Below are 19,852 nucleotides of genomic sequence, written 5' to 3' on the forward strand. Positions count from 1 at the left end.
AAAAAAAAAAAAAAAAAAAAAAAAAAGAAGAAGAAGAAGAAGAAGAAGAAAAGGTGTTCATAGTTGCAATAGCATACAAACAGAATGTATCAGTTACATCACACGGATTCCTATGAAATTTGTAACTGAGTTAAAATGATATGCAGGAAGAGCAAGCATACATATGCATTCAATTTACATATTATAGAGGAAATACACGAAAATGGACTTTCGACTGTAGCAAATTTTCATATTGGGCTTTGACCCATTAAATGAATTAAAAAAAAAAGAAATTAAGTTTAAAAAAAAAACTTTACACTAAAAGGGCAATTTACCCTTCAACTAATGACTGTTTGAATCTCATTTTCTAACCGACCGACCAAAAAAGAAAATCGACGCACAGTCGCCTAAAAATTGTCCGATCAACCACCAGTCAACTACACCACCATCGTAGTGAGCTAAATCGACGACCACGCATCTACACCGGAAGGAATACCGGTTAGTTTTCTCGCACAGAGTTCCAATTGAAAAATTATTGAATAATATTAGATTTAATTAGATGAATATTCGGTTTAATTAGATCATGAGCATGAGTAGTGTTAGGGATGTCAATTGGGCCGAGCCGGCTCGTGGCTTGCCGGCTCGGCTCGTGGCTCGCCAGCTCGGCTCGTGGAAAAGAGGTTCGTGGGCGGTTCGGGCTCGTGAAATCACGAGCCCGAGCATGAGCCGAGCGGGCCTAGTCCTTTGACGAGCCACGAGCCGCTTGTTGAGCCTGTGACCGTTCTGGTCACTGAATTTTATTTAGTGACTAGAACGGTCGCTGAACTCCCCCCCCCCCCCCCATTTTTTTACTTTAAATACCCCCTTCCCCCAAAAAAAAATTTTCAAATCAATTGCTCTTTCAAGATTACAACTCTCTTTTATTATATCAATTATCGAGTTTTTACTCTCTTGTGCTGCAAAATATACAATATCAATTCGATTTTTACAGTTTATTAGTTACAATTTCAATTCATCCAATTCTCAATTCTCACAATTTCACTACATTTATATTCATCTAGTCAAGATTTCATCATAAACAATCACAGAAATGGATCAATGTTCATTTGTTGAGAGCTTGTTCGATACAGGATGTGAGCCATTGCCACATCATGGAGAATCGCCTAGGAACCGCAAAGTCAATTTTCAAATGAATTTGCCGGTCTAAATGACATACCGATACCTGAAGATGTTCACATTCACGGTCAGGGAAGCCACACTCTAATTGATTTGGATGATATTAACATTATCGAAGTGGAATATGAAGATGAAGATCAGCAATTAAATATCCCAGATGCGAGGGAAAAGCGAAAGGCCAAAAAACAAGCAAAATGTTGGGATCACTTTAAGTTGATTTCAATGGGAAAAGTCGTTGATGACCTTGCAAAATCTAAAGCAGTATGTAAATACTGCCAACAAAGATTGGCATGGCAAAAAGGAATTGGTACCACTCATCTCAACCGCCACTACAAATCATGTGCAGCCAGACATGGACTTCTTTCAGCTGGTCAAACACAATTACAATTTGGCAGTCCATGCGCCGGTTCTACAACTTCACCCCTATCCACGTGGGTGTATTCGAAGGACGAGACTCGAACCGGAATGGTGAAATTTGTTGCCGCCACTGAGTTGCCTCTGGCTATTGCAGACAACCAACACTTCATCTCGTTCGTGAAAGAATATCTACAACCGAGGTACGTTGGGGTAAGTCGAAACACTCTTCGTGCCGATACAATAAATTATTTCAATAATTCAAAACAACAATTAATTATGAATTTGCAACAATATGGGGGTGTTATATCCTTAACTTCTGATATATAGGAAAGGGTTAATAAAAGAGCATACATAGCTACAACCTCACACTATATAGACCCACTTTGGTGCATGCATAGGAAAATTATTGCTTTTAGAATTATTGAATTTCCTCACAATGTTAATAATATATATAATGTTATTATCAGTATTGTTAGAGAATATCATTGTGAGAGTAAAATCCGATCTTTTACTTTTGATAATGCTAGCGTTAATAAGGTAGTCGTCGATAAATTGTGTAGGACACTTCAACCTGATTTTGGTGGGTATTTGTTTTATATTCATTGTGTGTGTCATATCTTGAATTTAATTGTGCAAGATGATTTAAAACATATAAAAGATGAACTTCAAAGGATTAGGAATGCATTAGTATATATTACGATCTCTCTTAGTAGAAAACAAGCATTTGAAGATTTTTGTGTGCCGAACTAGGGGTGATGACTGTTAAAACATTTGTTAGCAACGTAGGTCATAAATGGAACTCTACATACTTGCTATTAAAATCATGTGAAGGTTTCGAAAATTTAATAACGGACTTTTATAATAATAGACATGTTAGAAGTAATGATGATGGTATGTTAAATGAATCCGACTGGATTTTAGTTTTGAAAGTTAAACGATTTTTGACATCTTTTTATGAGACAACAAAGATTTTATCCGGTGTTTATTATCTCACAAGCTGTATGGTGCTTGAACGCCCTTATATAATTGCAAAAACATTCCATAAATATAAAAATGATCCTACTTTTAGCGAAATTTTAATTGCTATGGAATTAAAGTTTAGAAATATTGGGAAGAACTGCCTATGTTATTTCCTTTAGCATGCGCAATGGACCCCCGATGTAATATTTTGAGAACTAAATACGTAATTGATCAAATCAATAAAGCTTTAATACTTGATACAACTATTACCTATAAGAATTTAGAGCAAATATTATGTGGAATGTATGATTTATATGCGGAAAGAATGGGTGCAAATGTTAGTCGGGTACCCTCTGCTGCACCTACTCCTTCTGCTGAAACTGAAGAAGATGCTGCGAAAATAATAAATTTATTTTAGAGCATTAATACATTTAGATATGATGCAATTGCAATGTGTTCATCTAGTGCCATGTCGTCTACATCTGCATCTCATCAAACATCGGTCGAAACTCAAAATGCAATGCCTGTCGAATTAATTGATTATTTCAATCATAATATGCCAATAGACAGAGCAATTAAAAAAATTCAGAAGAAGTAATTAAATTCTGGCGAAAGTATGAAAGACGTTGACCAATTGTTTCTACAATTGCGAAAGATCTATTGACACCTTCGGTTAGCACTGTTGCTTCGGAGTCTGTTTTTAGTGCAAGTAAGAGGGTTTTGACTGATGTCAGGAGCCGATTGAAAGAAAATGTTTTGGAAGCGTTAATGTGTGTGAAGGATTAGCATGACGCTCATTTTCGATTACAAGATAAATACGCTGAAGTTGCATGTCGTCAGTTAAGTGATATTTGATTTAATTATATTAATCAATTTTTTTTATTTTTTAATCATTAAATTTAATTTTTTTTTAAAAATTGTACACGTTACAACAAGTTGTTCGTGTATAATTTTTAACTCCGCCTACTTAAAATTGATGTAACCGGTCTCAAGCCCGGATAAAGGATGAGGGTTTACATTTTATTAACTTTAAAAAGAAATTAAAAAATTTATTTTTTATAAATGTATTTCAAAAAATAATTCGTTTTCATTATATAAATATTTTATACTTTATAAAAAGTATTACAAATTAAAATATGATAAAAATTAAAAAAATAAAAACTTGTTTTCGTTAAATTATTTGTATTTTTTAACACTTTTTATTTTTAAAACTCTATTCTTTATTAACTTTAAAAAGAAATTTAAAAAATATATTTTTTGTAAATGTATTTCAAAAAATAATTCGTTTTCATTATATAAATATTTTATATTTTATAAAAAGTATTACAAATTACAATATGATATAAATAAATAAATAAAAACTTGTTTTTCATTAAATTATTTGTATTTTTTAACACTTTTTATTTTTAAAATTCTATTCTTTATTTAAAAAAAATAGGCGAGCCAACGAGCTCGTGAGCCGAGCCCGAGCCGAGCTCGTGGCATTAAGAGCCTAGTCGGCTCGACTCGGCCCATTGCCAACCCTAAGTAGTGTTAGATTGTGAGCATGCTAGGATGAAAAATATGATATTTTTTGTAATTTTTGGACCTATGGCGTCGACAATAACGATTTTCGGCCAGAATCGAGGAAGACGGTGATGTTAACAGTCGGTCACTGACTGTTAACAGTCGGCCCTGACTGTTAACAATCATGGGCATGACTGTTAACAGTCGGTCCAGATTGTTAACAGTCATGGGCTAACTGTTAACAGTCGGTCCATTGACTGTTAACAGTCTAGTTTTTTTAAAAAATATATATATATTTCATTTTTATTTGATTTTTATAATTTTTGTAATTAATTTAATTTTTTATTTGATTAGTAATTATGTTATTTATTTATTTAATTTTTATAATTGTCTTTTATTTATATAATTTAATAATTGAATATTATCTTTAATTAACAATTTTGTGTTGTTCTTTTTTTTTTTATGAAATAATCTTTAATATTTTTTTCAAATTTATTTAAATAATATAAATATTCTTTACATTTTTTTAAAATGTATTTAATTTGAAATTTTTTGTTTGTAAATATATTTTCCAAATGATTACAAGATTAATTTTCTTTATAATTAATTTATTTTAATTTGATTAAATAATAATTATGTTATTTATTTATTTTTTATAATTACCTTTTTTTATATAATTTAATAATTGAATAGATAATGTTGTCCGAAATTAACAATTCTTTTTTTTCCTTTTATTGTTCTTTTACCTTTGATTTTGCTTCGAATTTATTTAAATAATATTTATATTCTTTAATTTTTTGAAAATGTATTTAATTTGATTTTTTTTAAATATATTTTCCAAATATAATATTTGTGATTAATTTTTTTTATAACTAATTTATTTTAATGCGTATTGTATGGTAGTTAGAATTCGATTCACTTGATTTTGTGAGATTATGCTTTCTTTTGTTATCTGTTGTTCAATGCTCTAACATTTGAATTTTTGCAGGATGGAGTATCATTTAGATGGGGAGTTGAGACGGATGGCGGGAAAAGCTATTTGGAACAGTAGTTTTGAGAGTTTTACTGCTGTGTTGGAGCTGCTCGATGATCAGCACAAAGATATGCTACGACAGTCCTTCTTATGGCAACTGTACCAGTTGCGAGAGGTGCAGTACTCAGGACAGATCATCGATGCACTTCTCTGTCGACTTCTGAGGCCAGTCGACGACGATTCCCTCCAGTTCGACCTCGGGGGCAAGGTCGTCAGTTTCTCGACATTTGAGTTTACATTGATCACTGAACTGAGGATTACGGGCGACAATACAGCCATTGAGAGAAGCAATAGGCTGTACGAGACGTACTTCTAAGGACATGGGTCGGTGCTTCTACCCGACTTGATGGTCGCGATCAGGGGGTGCGACCAGATGCTAGATAGATTGAAGCTTAGGCTGATCTACATTCTCGAGAGTGTGATGAGGTGTCATCACAAGAAGACTGCCATCGACATTTTTCATTTCCAAGTTGTTGACGACATTGATGCGTTCAACAACTATCCATGGGGCCGGAGATGCTACGAAGACACTGTGCATGTCTTCACCAGAGCACACTCGAGGCCCAGGGAGTTGATGCGTAAATACGATACATATGGATTGCCCTTAGCTGTGCAGGTAAATGTTTAATATAATCAAAGTTAAAGTTTTAGTATATTACATTTGTGCATAATAAGTGTATGTATTACAGATTTTGGTGTATGAGATAGTCCCTGTACTCGGGGCCCGCTTTGCGCAGCGAGGGGAGACACGCTGTCCTCGGATGCTTCATTGGAGATCATCGCGAGCGGAGGGATGTCCTACTGGGAAGCAGTTATCGGCCTTTCTCGACGATCCTCAGGTAAGTATTATGCATTTGTGATTTATCTTATACGTAGTTTAAAATTTTGTTTACATGATCGTTAAGTAGTTGAAATGTCAATATGTCAGTTTGAAGTTATACCTGAGTTGACACCGTCGATGGAAGAGAAGGCTTGGGGTCTTGTGCGGGATTTAGGCGTTTCACACACCCCATACGAGATGTCTAATCCGAGCTTGAACCGAGATTGGGTATGTGAATGAAATATAATTTATTGAATATCGTCGACGTATAAATATATTGAATAATTTGTAATGTTATTTATGTAGGAGGGCGGTCCATCTGATCCACGATCACCTCCGTCGAGGGTATCGTAGCCACCATTGGCATCACCTCCATCGAGAGTATCGTCCCCACCATTGGCATCACCTCCGTCGAGGGCATCACCTCCGTCCAGACACCTCCCTCGTGTGTCTCCGGCACACAGTGATGATTTGTATACCCGTTTGACTAGATTTATAGCGGAGGAGGTCGGCGCGCTACGACGAGATTTGACGGAGAGGGTCGATGATCTGGGACGAGAGTTGACAGGGAGGGTCGACAATCTGGCAGGGAAGGTCGACTATCTGACAGGGAGGGTTGACGATATGGGACGAGAGTTGACAGGGAGGGTTGACGATCTATCCCATGATGTTGGAATACTACAATCTTCCGTTGTCGACCTTCAGGATACAGTAGCGGCGCTTCGAGGAGATTTAGCCAGCAGACGATGGAGGGACAGAGGGGATGGCGGAGATCATGATCGAGAGGGTGGCAGAGATGGTGATGGAGAGGGGGAGTCACCCACATTTTTGGCGTGATGAGACATTGGAGTCATTGTGGTTGTTTATGGAAGGGATGGCCCCGACAGGAAGGACGGAGGAGGTGGCGACAGAGGGGAAGGCCCCGACGGGAGGGACGGAGGTGGTGGCAGCGGAGAGGGAGGCCCCGATGGGAGGCGCGGAGGAGGTGGCTCCGGAGGTCGAGAGGACGCCCTGCATGATTGAGGGTAAAAGACATGCTATTGACGAAACAGAGCAGGTGGTCGGCAAGAGGTTGAGAGTGTCGTCACAGTATGTTGTTTCCCCCTTCACGGCTGAGGTCAAGAGGAGGACGTTCATCGATGGGACGCACCCAAACTTATTCAGGGAGGTGGACAATGCCAAGTGGAAAGCGTTCGAAACAGAGTGGCGAAGAAGTATCCCCGGGTAAGTATTGTATGATTTTAATAAAGCACTGTACGCTAACTCGTCTACGCTTATTTTAACATTTCCCTGTTTTTTACAGAGTTAGCCACACGACAGGTCATAGACGGTCTCGGACCCTTACAAGTGGTTCCACGATATCACCACTGCGGAAGCTTGACTCGCCGACGATGTAAGTGAACTATTCATTTCGTGTATTTTATGTATACGTCACTTTGTGTTTATTAAATGAATAACTCATACTTTTTTTATGTTTCCTGCTGCAGCGCATCTACCTGGCCATGGACTTGCTGCGAGATCAAGCTCAAAGACATCCAAAATCATTTAATGTCTATGGTCGAGTCATATTAAACACCGAGTTCTTGCGTGCCGTTACCATAGAGTATCAGTCGCTCGAACTTATGGGTAACGAGCACACGGTGCCAGAATGTATGCTAGAATGGGTGATAGGACTGTCACCGACTGTCGAGTAAAAATCATGTGAGGGTTGTACACATATGTACATTCCAGCATGCATCAATAAACACTATATTACGCTGGAGATCGTTTTTGCTGACTCGACTATATATGTGTACGACCCAGATCATTCATGTTTGACAAAAGGCCAGTTGGAGCAAAACCTAGAGTCCGTGGCTGTAATTGTTCCTATGATGGCCGTACGAGTGGGGATAAATGTACATGACAGATTGCGGATTGTTCGGAACACGACTACAGCGCGACAGTCCGTAAGGTAAGTGTTTGAAATTTGTTGTTTTTATCTTTAAGATTTAATTTTTACTTACACAGTACTGAATTAATTCATTTTTGTTCAATTGTAGCGGCGACTGTGGCATATTTGCTACTAAGTACGTCGAATTTTTAAGTATAGGGCATAAGGTTGATGGAATCAACCAGTCGTGGATACAGAACTGGAGAAAGAAGCTAGCATGTGATTTGTTCGAATTTAATGCTGACCCGTAAATTTGTATTAAATATATGTAACATTTCAATTGTAAATTTAATTATTTTTTGTGATTATGAAATAATTGTAAATTTGTGTTCAATGTATATAACATTCACATTAAAAATTTAATTATATTTTTTGTTTTGTTATTTTACACGTAGGCCGAGTATGGAACTATTTTTTTCATATGAATCATGATAAACACCGTTTATCAAGAATAAATATTGAACATCAAAGATTTATAAAAAAACAAATGTTGAACAGTGTAAAGTAAAAGGAAATATTATTCATTTAACGTACTTGTCTAATCGTCATTTAGGGGAATTTGACTGGTACAAAATTGTCGAGTATGCCCTACGGCTCTGCACTTACCACACTTACGCGGTTGAGGAAACTTTCCGGTAGATGGTATTCTAGATGTACTTAGACGTCCAGGACCACGCGGTTCAACTGTCGGTGGCAACAAATTATGAAATGGGAGAATGTGCTCTGGAACTTCCCACTCGGCTTCATTCGACAGAGGAAATATAGTCTCAGCATATGCTGTTCTCCAACACTCAGTCGTATAATACAAAGAGCATAACGTTCTTACAGCAAAGCCTCGATACATGGCCACCGCAACTGCATGCTCACATGGAAAGCTCTCCAATTGAAATCTCATACAACTACACATGTTATCAGTCAAGTCCACCAAATATGCCGTATTACGTGCACATTGCACGGAGAAGCGAAACTCATCTAGTGCTTCCACATTCAACTTCCTCGCAACCTCTGCCGCCTTAAACAGTTTCTCCTCTTGAGCTGGGGCCAACACGCTACTGCAACTCTGTGATGCCGCACATCAGTCATGAAACCACTGTTGTAGCTTGTTACGAATGCTCTCAATCATTGCGAGAATTGATAGCTCTCGATCCTTCTTAAACAATGCATTGAGAGACACCGCATTATTCGACGTCATCATGTTGTATCGACGTCCTGGAAAGTATGATTGCGCCCAATGTCCGATCCCCATCTTCGTCAGATACTCCAACGTGGTAATGATTTACTTCCTATCTCGAGCATGAACTTATTACACTCTTCAACACTTAAGCGTCGACTGCTCTCCTGAACAATGAAACGATGCATGTGCCCCGATACCTAATCTTCAAATTACTTTGTATATGGTACATGCAATACCCGTGATGTGCCCCGGGAAAAACTTCAGCGATACCGTTTATTATAGATTGTCCCCGATCGGTTACAAAGGCAAGGTCTTCGACTTCCCCGATCACTTCCCTCAGTTTAGAAAAGAACCAACGCATGGACAGATCATTCTCGCTGTCGACTATGCCGAATACAATAGGGTAAATTTGGATGTTGGCATCTTGACATGTAGCAATAATTAATTTGCCTTGATATTTAGCTTTCAGAGTTGTACCATTAACTAGAATTACGGGTCACATTACATTTTGAAAACCCCGAATACATTGTTCGAGAGCCATGAAGAAATACTTAAAACAATTATCGTCCCCCGTCTCAATAAAAAATGCCGTGCCAGGATTAGTTGTCCCTATGTTATAGCAATACCTAGCCAATTTAGCATACCTCTCTTCAGCCGATCCCATTAAATCCTCCAACGTACATTTTTTGGCTTTCCACGCTTTCTGGTAGCTCATGACCACTCGGTACTCTCGACGGACGTCGTTAATGATGTCTGAAGGTCTGTAGATCGTCCGTGGATCTTGATACTTGTGCATTATCTGTCGACCAATAAACCATGCTCGAGCTTGCCTGTGATCGTTTCGAAGAATTCCCACTTCACAAGTATGTTCCCGTGAATACTTGCGAATTACGAAGCACTCATTCGTGTCCATCTTAGTTGCTCTCAAGCGCCAATTGCAACTATTTTCGACGCAGGCAACTGTCAACAATGACTTGTTTGATTTCTTTACCTTGAACTCAAAGTTATATTTTAATGTCAGCCGGTGCACAGCTTCCTGCAAATCTTTCTTGGTTTCAAACAGTTGCTCGACCTGCAAGTCCTCATCATCGGGAGCCAAACGAGAAGAATTAGAGGACGGTCCACTTGTTCCAACCTGTGAGCTCCAACCCGGCTCGTGTCTCTGTCGGGATAAAACAATCAAATTCTCATTTGTAAACTCGTTTATATTCTCATTGTCTTCAACTGTCGACGAAATTTTGCGCATAACAGCGACATCACGATCAGAAGCAATTGTCTCAGGAATAACCACTTCATCCGCAGGAACTATCTCCACTGTCTCCCAAAAACCTCGATCATTGTTATCCGCCCTATCTGAATCTTCGCGTTCACCTTTGATAACATCCTTCGTAATTAAAGTCACACCAAGAACAGTTGAAGTCCGATGCATTTTATTCAATTCTAATAGATAATTCAATTCAGCATCATTAGTAACGAATACCGGTGGCATCGGAATGGATGAATCCTCATAATCGTTGAATAGATATCTCAATTGCATATCGTATTGAGATTGATCAACATTCAGCTTATTTTGCAAATCATGATACATTTCTAAGTATGGTGTACTCTCTGTTATGGGAATTGCAAGACAACCACGTATGTCATTCGTCCATCTCCATTCCAACCGATTATTTTCATTCAATTCGAAATCACCGAAATAACAAACGGGGATTATCATATCTGCATGAGGAAATGGATTTAATCAACTTCATTTATTAATTATAAGAAAAAATCAGTGCCAACAAAAATCAGTGCGGAGTCGATTAATTGGCTGTTTAACAGCCGAACAATCGGACTGTTTGGCTATTTTTGTGCAGGAGAATACGGTTCTAAAGAAAAATATTATAAATCTGTTCAATTTTTTTTTTTGATAGGTAAGATTTGTTAAAAAAAAAATTATGCTAACTACTATGTCGACATAAAATTTCTCTATTCAAACGTATACTAATTTACTGAAAACGAAATTAAACATGCGTAAATGTACATACCGATTTGAAGTAATTGATATGAAAAAAATTTCCGACTTCAACGTTTCAAAATTTTTCTAGATTTTGAGGTTCAAACAGATGAAAAGATGAGAGTTTTTTCTGTGTTGGAAGCTCGTTTTGAAGTTTTTATAAGTGGAGAAGTGTTTGGTTTTCAATTATTAACTAAAAAGGTAGTATAGTCCTTTCAACAATATATTGTTTTGTAATTGTACAAAACATTTAAGGGCATCTTTGTCTTTTACCATACAAGAGGCTAATGTCATAATATTCATGATTTTGAAAGTCAAAGTGGAATTTAGGTCTTTTGACTGGATCAAACTTAAAAGTACCCCACATATTATATGCAGCGAGAGAAGAAAGTTTGTCCCACATAGCCACCAGCCATTGCCCTTCTCACGTTCGATTCAAACATTTTAGGGTTCTCTCTCAACACATCAGCAGCATTGCGATTGAGAGGATCCTCGTGATTTGGTTCCTGTGTATACAGAAGCTTTAGTTAGTGATATTAACCAGCCATGAATTTAAATTTTGTTTGCACCCGAAGTAATAAAATACCGTGAAAAGGTGATACAAGCCATAAATAATTGTGTTTATGTTCAACACAGGCTTCCAGTCTTCTCAAAGAATGTTAAGGCAGACATTTCCTTCCAAGTCAATGTTCGGATGGTACAACTGCAACGGGCAAGATTAATTTAATCACTGGAGCTTTGCTACATTAGTCAATAAATAGATTGAAATCCTGGGTGTGTCTACCTTCGTCTTGCATTTCACCTTTGGCTCTTCATGAGGATAGATGGGAGAAATTTGGAAAGAAAAAATAAAGGTGCCACCCCTGAAAATTTTCAATTATTCAATGCACATTGTGTGAAGTAATGAAAAACATAATAGATAAGCAAAATATATTATGACATACGGTTGATGAGTGAGTTTAATTGATGTAATAAAGAGCTCCAGATTACAACAAACAACAACGAGAAAGATATACTTACAGATAATATCCATCATCAAGCTGGAGGGTAACTTCGAAGTTCATAAGATCGTCCTTACCATTAGGGAATGATATGCTACATGCTTTGGGTAGATTTAGTTCACTTATATCTACAAAACCAAATAAGAGGAATAAAAGAAGATGTTATTTCTCAACTCCTGGAAATATGAAGATAAGTGCAACAGAATAAAGGGGTAAGGATCAAATTAATGATCTAACAGCATGAAAGAACATTCTCTATAAAGGAAATACTTTTTTGGGTAGAAAAGGGAAGTGCTAAAATTCCCTTTAAATTAATTTGCAAATGCTGAAAAAACTCTCCACAATGACTCATTAATAAAATCAAGAGAAAAATACTTGCATAGGAAATGCCTAAAACGATTATTATATACAAGAACAAAATTAGTCTATGCATTAACATAAATTAATTCATATACTACTATCGAAAAAAGTAAGATCAGGGTCACAGAGAATGTTCTATAACAAAAAGTAGCATATTGAAGAACTAAGACAATGAAAGGCATTCTTCATTGAAGAGAAGTACCAGTTAGGTTAGAAAAGGTAATTGCCAAAATTTCATTTAAAATATTTTACAAATGCTAAAGACTGATTTATTTTGAAATTTTCAAGTGAAAAGCACTCATCAAAAAACAATTGAAAGGGGTCTTATGTAGAAGCACAAAAATGGGTCTCTCTTATAACAGTAATTCTTTTAGCCTTGGTTTGGAAACATTTATAAAAATTTATAAATGGTAATATTTCATTTTCAACCACACATTCCAATGGACCCACAAATAGTGTCCACTTATCCACCGTTCATTTTTATCTATTTATAAATTAAACAGTTTACAAATGTTTTTTTTTTACCGTGAGTGTTCGGACCAGTTTATGTGCACTTCAACTAATCCCACGAGACCTTGAAGTTTATAGCCAGATACTCACCTCGATGGCCTTGAGGGGACTCAAACTACTGACCATTAGGAGTAAATCCAAGGCCTGACCACTGAACTACCTCTCAAGTTTAACAATTTACAAATTCTTCCCAAAAGAAAGTTTATACATTACTATTGATTTTCTTTTAATTAACATAGCCTCATTCAACCGCCAAATTTGCATGTAGAGAATCCCATCCTAACGTATTATTCATCTACCAGACAATATCTTCTCAGTATAGGAAGATTTTCTAATAATGTGTAATTTTGACATTTTAGGAGTTTGCATGAGTCATAGAATCATTGAAAAAAGGTTCGCGATGATGGAAGATAGAAGAGTACGAATCGATGCCGCCATGGACTTGATGGTAGCCACTGGCCACCTAGACATGCATGGACAATTACCCAATTGGTATCAAATTTCAATCTAAATCTCTCATAAGGCAGATGTCTCGAATACGAATTCTGGAGACATGATAAAAATCCGTGAGGAATAAAATGGGACTATGCTCTCCCAAATCGAGCAATACCTAAGTTAATAGACATTGAATATTACATGCTTGGTCTCGTTAATTTGGGTTATGGATCCCACTAAAATTTGAGCTCAAAATTTACCCATGTTACTTTATTTATACACATGTCATGCCGGAATGCAGTATGTGTCTAACATCCTTTATTAATGGTGTTTTAATGACTGCATAAGATTTTTACAATGCTAGACGTGTAAGCATCCCTCTCTAATTTTGGTACCATAAACAAACATACAAGTACTCTTGAAGTATTGAAGCTTGAGTGAGTTTACTGCATGTGCTACCTTATTTTCGTCCAGGTACAATTTGTACCATGCAATTGAGTATGAATTTCAAGCGTGGAAACTACTTTCTCATTGCGTGATTCATAGAATTATTTATATCACCTTTTTCTTTTTGTATTATGGTCTATGTGCTCATATTCGAGTGTGGATGTTGGATATTGGTACATATATAGGAGTCAGATCCTCTCATTTCAAAAATTAAAATACGGGGATAAAATTAAAAAGGATCCGAATTTGGGGTCCGAGTACAGGTATTCGTCTTACAAAATAGTTTTAAAAAAATGACAGAACAATTATCTTATTTTACTGTAATATAAATATTTCTAGTCTTATAATTAATAATACTGAATTTGCGAGACAGGTAAAATATAACAAATAAAAAATTCAATACAAAAATAGATTTAAATTAAATGGGTTGAATCATACAATTAATCCCAAAGTACGATGGTTGGCTGTTTACGGCCTAACTGTACCTACCATCTCTTTTTTTTTGGGTCATTATCAGCGCCTCAGGGCTATGTTATAATAGATCCGAACACTTGCCCTGTATTGACTTCCATAAAATAATTATAATTTTGTTAACCCTATCTTTACAAGGCCCACATGATATATTAAAAATTGGGTCCACAACTCACATTAAATTAGGGAAAACATCAATCGTCTTCCTCAGCTCCTCCCATCCTTTTTCTTTCTCTAGCTACATCTTCTTTTCTTTCTTTTTTTTCTATATTTTTTTTTTTTTTTGTGTGTGCAACTGCTTCCTTATACAACTCTGCCTTCCCCAACTCCCCATCTTCTCCTTTTTGCTGTCGCGTCCAAGTGCAAAACGAAGAATCGGATCCAGTGGCAGATCTAGGAAGTAGCGAGCTAGGGTGGTCCGTCGGAAGCTCTTTTTTTTTTTTGCTGACAATAGATTAAGGTTTTAGGTTATATTACTGATAATTCTTTCTTCTTTTAAATTTTCCTTCTAGTTGAAGTGGTTAGAGCTTATATTTACATTTTGCAAGTCCTGATTTCGATTTTCTTCACAGCCGATTCATTGTGCAATTTTTTTAGTTTACAACAACTACCAAAATTAATGCAATAGGAAAGTGTTAGATGAGATTCAAACCTTAAACCCATATTATAATCATTGAAAGTCTGACTACTGTGTCATCTATTGCTTTTGGCACTTAATTCAACAAAATAATATATATTACATTTATTGGGTTTAATAAAATTATAAAGATTCAAAATCATGCTCTTGCTTTAAATTGTACAATACTTGACAACAATGTCATTTGGTGAATATACGGTTTATTCTTATAACAGAATTATATATGTTCAATATGAACAAAATAATTGTTATATTTAAATTTTAGGCCTTGTTTTATTTTCATTTTTTTTCAAAATACATTTTTATCTATCTTATTTTTAACAATACATTGTTTAATAAAATAATATTACACGGCTCTTAATACTTTATTGCGACTGACGGTCGACAATCAACGACAGCCCGTGCTAACTCAAAATCCTAGATTCGCCACTGATCAGATTCATATCCAGTGTCAATATCCATATCATGTAGTGTCAACACGGATACTTCTCCATTTTTTAAGAATCCGAGCAACATAGATTATGGTCATATATGTTTTTCCAAAATATATAGAATTTCATTTTTTTCCCCAAGTGGGGACATACATATGTTATGTTTCAATGATGTGATTGTTTGAAATTGAAATTTTTTAAAGTACTAAACATTTTTTAATTGATCGTAAAGGATGAATTACCCGACATAGAACATAGACCAATTTGAAATTGAAGTTTTCTGAGGAATGGAGACTGATTTAGAAAACTTTGCAAGAACTCCAAAAGAAAAGGTGTCTTCTGACAAATGCCATGTGACTCTGGCACATAAGCACTTTAATGCAATTCAAGACCTATTCTTTTTCCAGTTTCAAGCTATGAAACTATTGGTGTTTTCTCCAGAGATAATTTTAAAAAATTGTGCACCAAGAACCAGAGTGCATATTTATTTTTCTCAAAAAAAATTAACCATTGACGCTCTCTCTATCTATTTCTTATGGCCAAGTTAGTTTGTAATTAGCAATACAATTAGATTTAATCTCATCTTTACTAAGAATGTAAATATTTGTATTCAAGTTCTCCACTCTGGCCGAATTTGCATGTTGCTGAAGCTAGAGTTATTAACAAACTTTAATTCAATTAGCGTGGGATTAGGATACAGATAAATTCCTCCACCCCCTTCACTACATGGTCGAAATTAGTTAAATTCTAGATTTCAAATAGTGAAGAACATGCATCTGAAAAGCATCCGTCAAGTATGATAACTGAAGACTTATCATGGCAACTGTTGTACCCAAGTTAATGTTCCACATGGCAATGAGGGTCCCACCAACATGACCTGGCACGAGTCAAATGGCAATCTGGAAGGTGAAAATTGAGACTCAACATGTGTTTGACAATTGTCGACTAGAGTCTACTACTTAGCCAAGCCTCATCATCGAGGTCCACATGAGGCCAAGAATGCATGAGCTAGAAAAAAGGTAGTGTGCAGGCACTCCATAAGGAGCAGATGCCCTACCAGAACAGCTAAGTCAATCTATAGACAATCAGGAAGTCTAAAAGCCAACATGATTCCAACGCACCCTTCTAGGTGCCTAATCAAGTCCAGAGGTTGAGCAAGCCGGTATTACTGTATCAAACACTTCAATAACGCACACAGGGAATATCTTGATCTGACATTAGCTTGTCCATCAAACCAGTTCAGTGCTATGTTTGCTAGAGGCACCAACGAATAATACTTTCAAGCATTCTAGAGAGTGAAAGGTGTCTAGTCAAAGACACCTGTTTATGACATTTATCCCATCCTACTTTGTTATAAATACTCCCAACGCCATCCACTCCATGTAGGATAATGACGAGATACTAAACACCCTACATAAATTTACCAAATCATTCTCTCATGTAAAATACCAAAGTCTACTCGAGCATTGAGTGCAATTGTTGATTCATTTCTCACTTCATCAAAACTGGAAAAGATAGGCAAACTCGCAAATGGTTTGTTTTGGAGAATTTAAGCAGCTTTCAAATCTCTTCAAAGAAAAGAATGATAAGCAACTTCAACTTTAAGCACTATATCAGTCGTCAAGTAGAGGTTTTAGCAGAATGAAAGTCTAAATGGACAGGAAGAGATGAAAATAGAGTAACTTGGTTGTTGACTACATCAACACTCCAATGACATTTTTGTTCAGTGCCTTCCTTCAAAGTTCTTTCAATTTATTTTCCATTTTCTGCCTTTAAGAGATTGGAAATTTCACATTAGCATAGCATAAAAGCAGCAAAAAGTGATGAAGATTTCACTCACTATCCCATGTTGAACCATTTCAGATCACCATGAGGTTCTTGGTTATGCAAAAAGTTATGAAGATTTCACTCACAATCCCATGTTGAAACGTATGAGATCAACATAAGATTATTGGTCAAATTCTCCGTCTCTTATTTCTTTAATACAATTTCTGATCGCATTTCTCATTCAAAAAATATTTATTTTATCCTATTTGTTTATTCTGCAACATCAGTCAACAGATTAAACTCTTCAGTCGTACAGCATTTCTAACCTTCTATTTTATGATTGAAACTCTATCTGCAAAGAAAATAAAAGAACTGAAAAAACAAATTTGAAAACAAGTGATAGACGCGTTCACCGCACAAAAGAAAGAAAAGTCCAAATTTTCCTTGACATTGATGATAAAAATACCTTTATGAAGACGCAACTCTCCAGCACTTTGCTTCTTGACTGGAGGCTTCCCATTGGCATTTTCAGCAAGTTCTCTCTGCTTTTCCTTCACTTTAAACAACTTAATCATGGTCCCTACATGTTTAAGAATTGTAATGAGTAGAATAATTAAAAGAATCCTGATATAAAAAGTCTACAGCAACCTTCCTTAAGAGATAAACACAATAGATAAATCACTCAGACAGTTAACGTATTACCGTGTAGAATTGTAGAGAAAGAACTAAACATTTGCCATTCAATCAGGACTAGTTCACTGTAAATTTAACCAGCACCGTTTCCAAATATAAATTTCTATCAAACAGAGGAGGTATCACACGTTTCTGATGAAAGTAAAGATATACATCACTTGTATAGACAATTAGAAAACTGATTTTATATATATAAAGCAAATACTTGCTGGATCAACCCTTGAAGCAACAGCACAGAAGAATGAGAATACAATTTATCAAACAACAAAAGATAAATTCAAATGCTCACTAGAGATCGCTCTAAATAAAAGGAAAAAAATTGTTTTGCTGTTACAATGAAGGCTGTATGCTAAAGAGAAAATTTACTCATCATAACTGCTCTTAAATCTCCTTGATTTCTTTATTTGTCTACCTTAATACCGCAGTGGACAGAGTACAGAAATAAACAAATGAGATTAACATCATTACCGACACCTTGCACGGTTGAACAAAACGTATAATGATTAACAAAGGTTTGTCTAATCCCTTTTTTTCTAACTTCTTTGCTTCTCTCTTACTTTGTCCTTATAGGAGGTCTCGTTCATAAGCCTCGATTTGGAAAATTTATAAATCGCTTATAAATTGATGAAACGTCATTTTCAGCCACACATTTCAATAGACCCATAAGTACTATTCACTTATCCACCACTCATTTCTATCTGTTTATAAATTAAACCACTTATAAATTCTTCCCAAATGGAGGTTGGAATCAATTAAGTTTCAGGAGTTCTTTTATTAAAGATATCTTTTACAACATATAAGTCATTGGTATAAAATGCCGTATGTTAAGTGGCGTAGAATGGGATGACAAACTGGAAGTCTTGAAAGATTACTTCATTCTAGAATGCAATCACTTCTAAATCCAAGTTTGAGTAATTAATTTTATGCTTTGGAATGCAAATTTAAATGTTTTTTCTAAAACAAAATAGACAAATGCACCTTAGCTAAAGCCCGATAAATGAAGCGTGCAGTATATAAGATTGAAAGGAACAACAAATAAACAAGAAATGACATTGATTCACATAATGATATTGTTATCGTTCTCGAAACAAAAAATGACATTGATATCATTCCAGTACGAAAATTACATCGATTCCCATAACAACATTAAAATCATTCTTGAGACACAAAACGATATAGATGTTGTTCCAATACGAAGATGCTGTTTTACTAATTTTCAAACGAAATAGAATTCGTTAAAAACTAATAAAACAACAAAAAAGTCATTTTTCCCAAAAACTCGCACAACGCAAGTTAAGGGACCATTTGCTCTCAAGTGATAAATAAATTTTCTTGCGATTGACTTTTCGATCCCCAAACTTCAATTTTCATTCAACATATACTTATCTTGTGCAATTTCCAAAAAAGATGACAAATCATAATTATCAAAGCCAAGAAATAACATGATGATATCCGTATCGTTTTAACACAAATTTGACGAGATTGAAATCGCTCCAATTCAAATCATAATTAAAACGATATAGATATCATTTACTTTCATATGTAACACAATAAAATCGATATATATCAAACTCATGAAATAACATAACATCGTATCATTTTAGTATAATTTTGATAATGTTGATATAATTTCAGGTCAAATCATAACTAAAACGAAATAAATATCTTTCCTTTCAAACGTAATGACAATGATATTGTTACCCACAAAATAACATAATAATATTCATATCATTTCAGTGCTAATTTGACAAGTTAGTAATCGTTTCAATTCAAATTATAACTACAATGATATATATATATCATTTCTTTTCATATAAAATAACAATTATATCGTTCTGGCTAAAAACAACAATTTGACCATCCATGGCCACCTTGCATACCTTTGACATACATAGGATGATATAAAAAAAAAAAAAAAAAAAAAAAAAAAAAAAAAAGAGTCTTCAAGTGGAATGATACACTCGAATGTCTTAAAAAGAGTAAACGAAGATACTTTCTATCAGAATAGTTTGAAGGTGATAGACAACTATGGGAATATTTCCATAGTTTTATTTCAAGTCAGATTGAACCCACTTGATGATCTGTTTCAATCGTCTTACATATATCGAAGATATGTCGAGTGGTCTTAGATGGTCGAATCGTCATTTTTAGCCAGAACAATATAGTTGT

At 35.5% G+C, this 19,852-nt stretch overlaps 1 pseudogene; it reads right to left on the bottom strand.

The window, feature by feature from the left end:
* Positions 1-11,239: 11,239 nt before the first annotated feature.
* LOC111397296 lies at positions 11,240-18,282 on the bottom strand (annotated as a pseudogene).
* Between the last annotated feature and the right edge of the window lie 1,570 nt (positions 18,283-19,852).

This window comes from Olea europaea, chromosome 7 (genome assembly GCF_002742605.1).
Source record: "Olea europaea var. sylvestris chromosome 7, O_europaea_v1, whole genome shotgun sequence".
Classification (NCBI taxonomy): Eukaryota; Viridiplantae; Streptophyta; class Magnoliopsida; order Lamiales; family Oleaceae; genus Olea; species Olea europaea.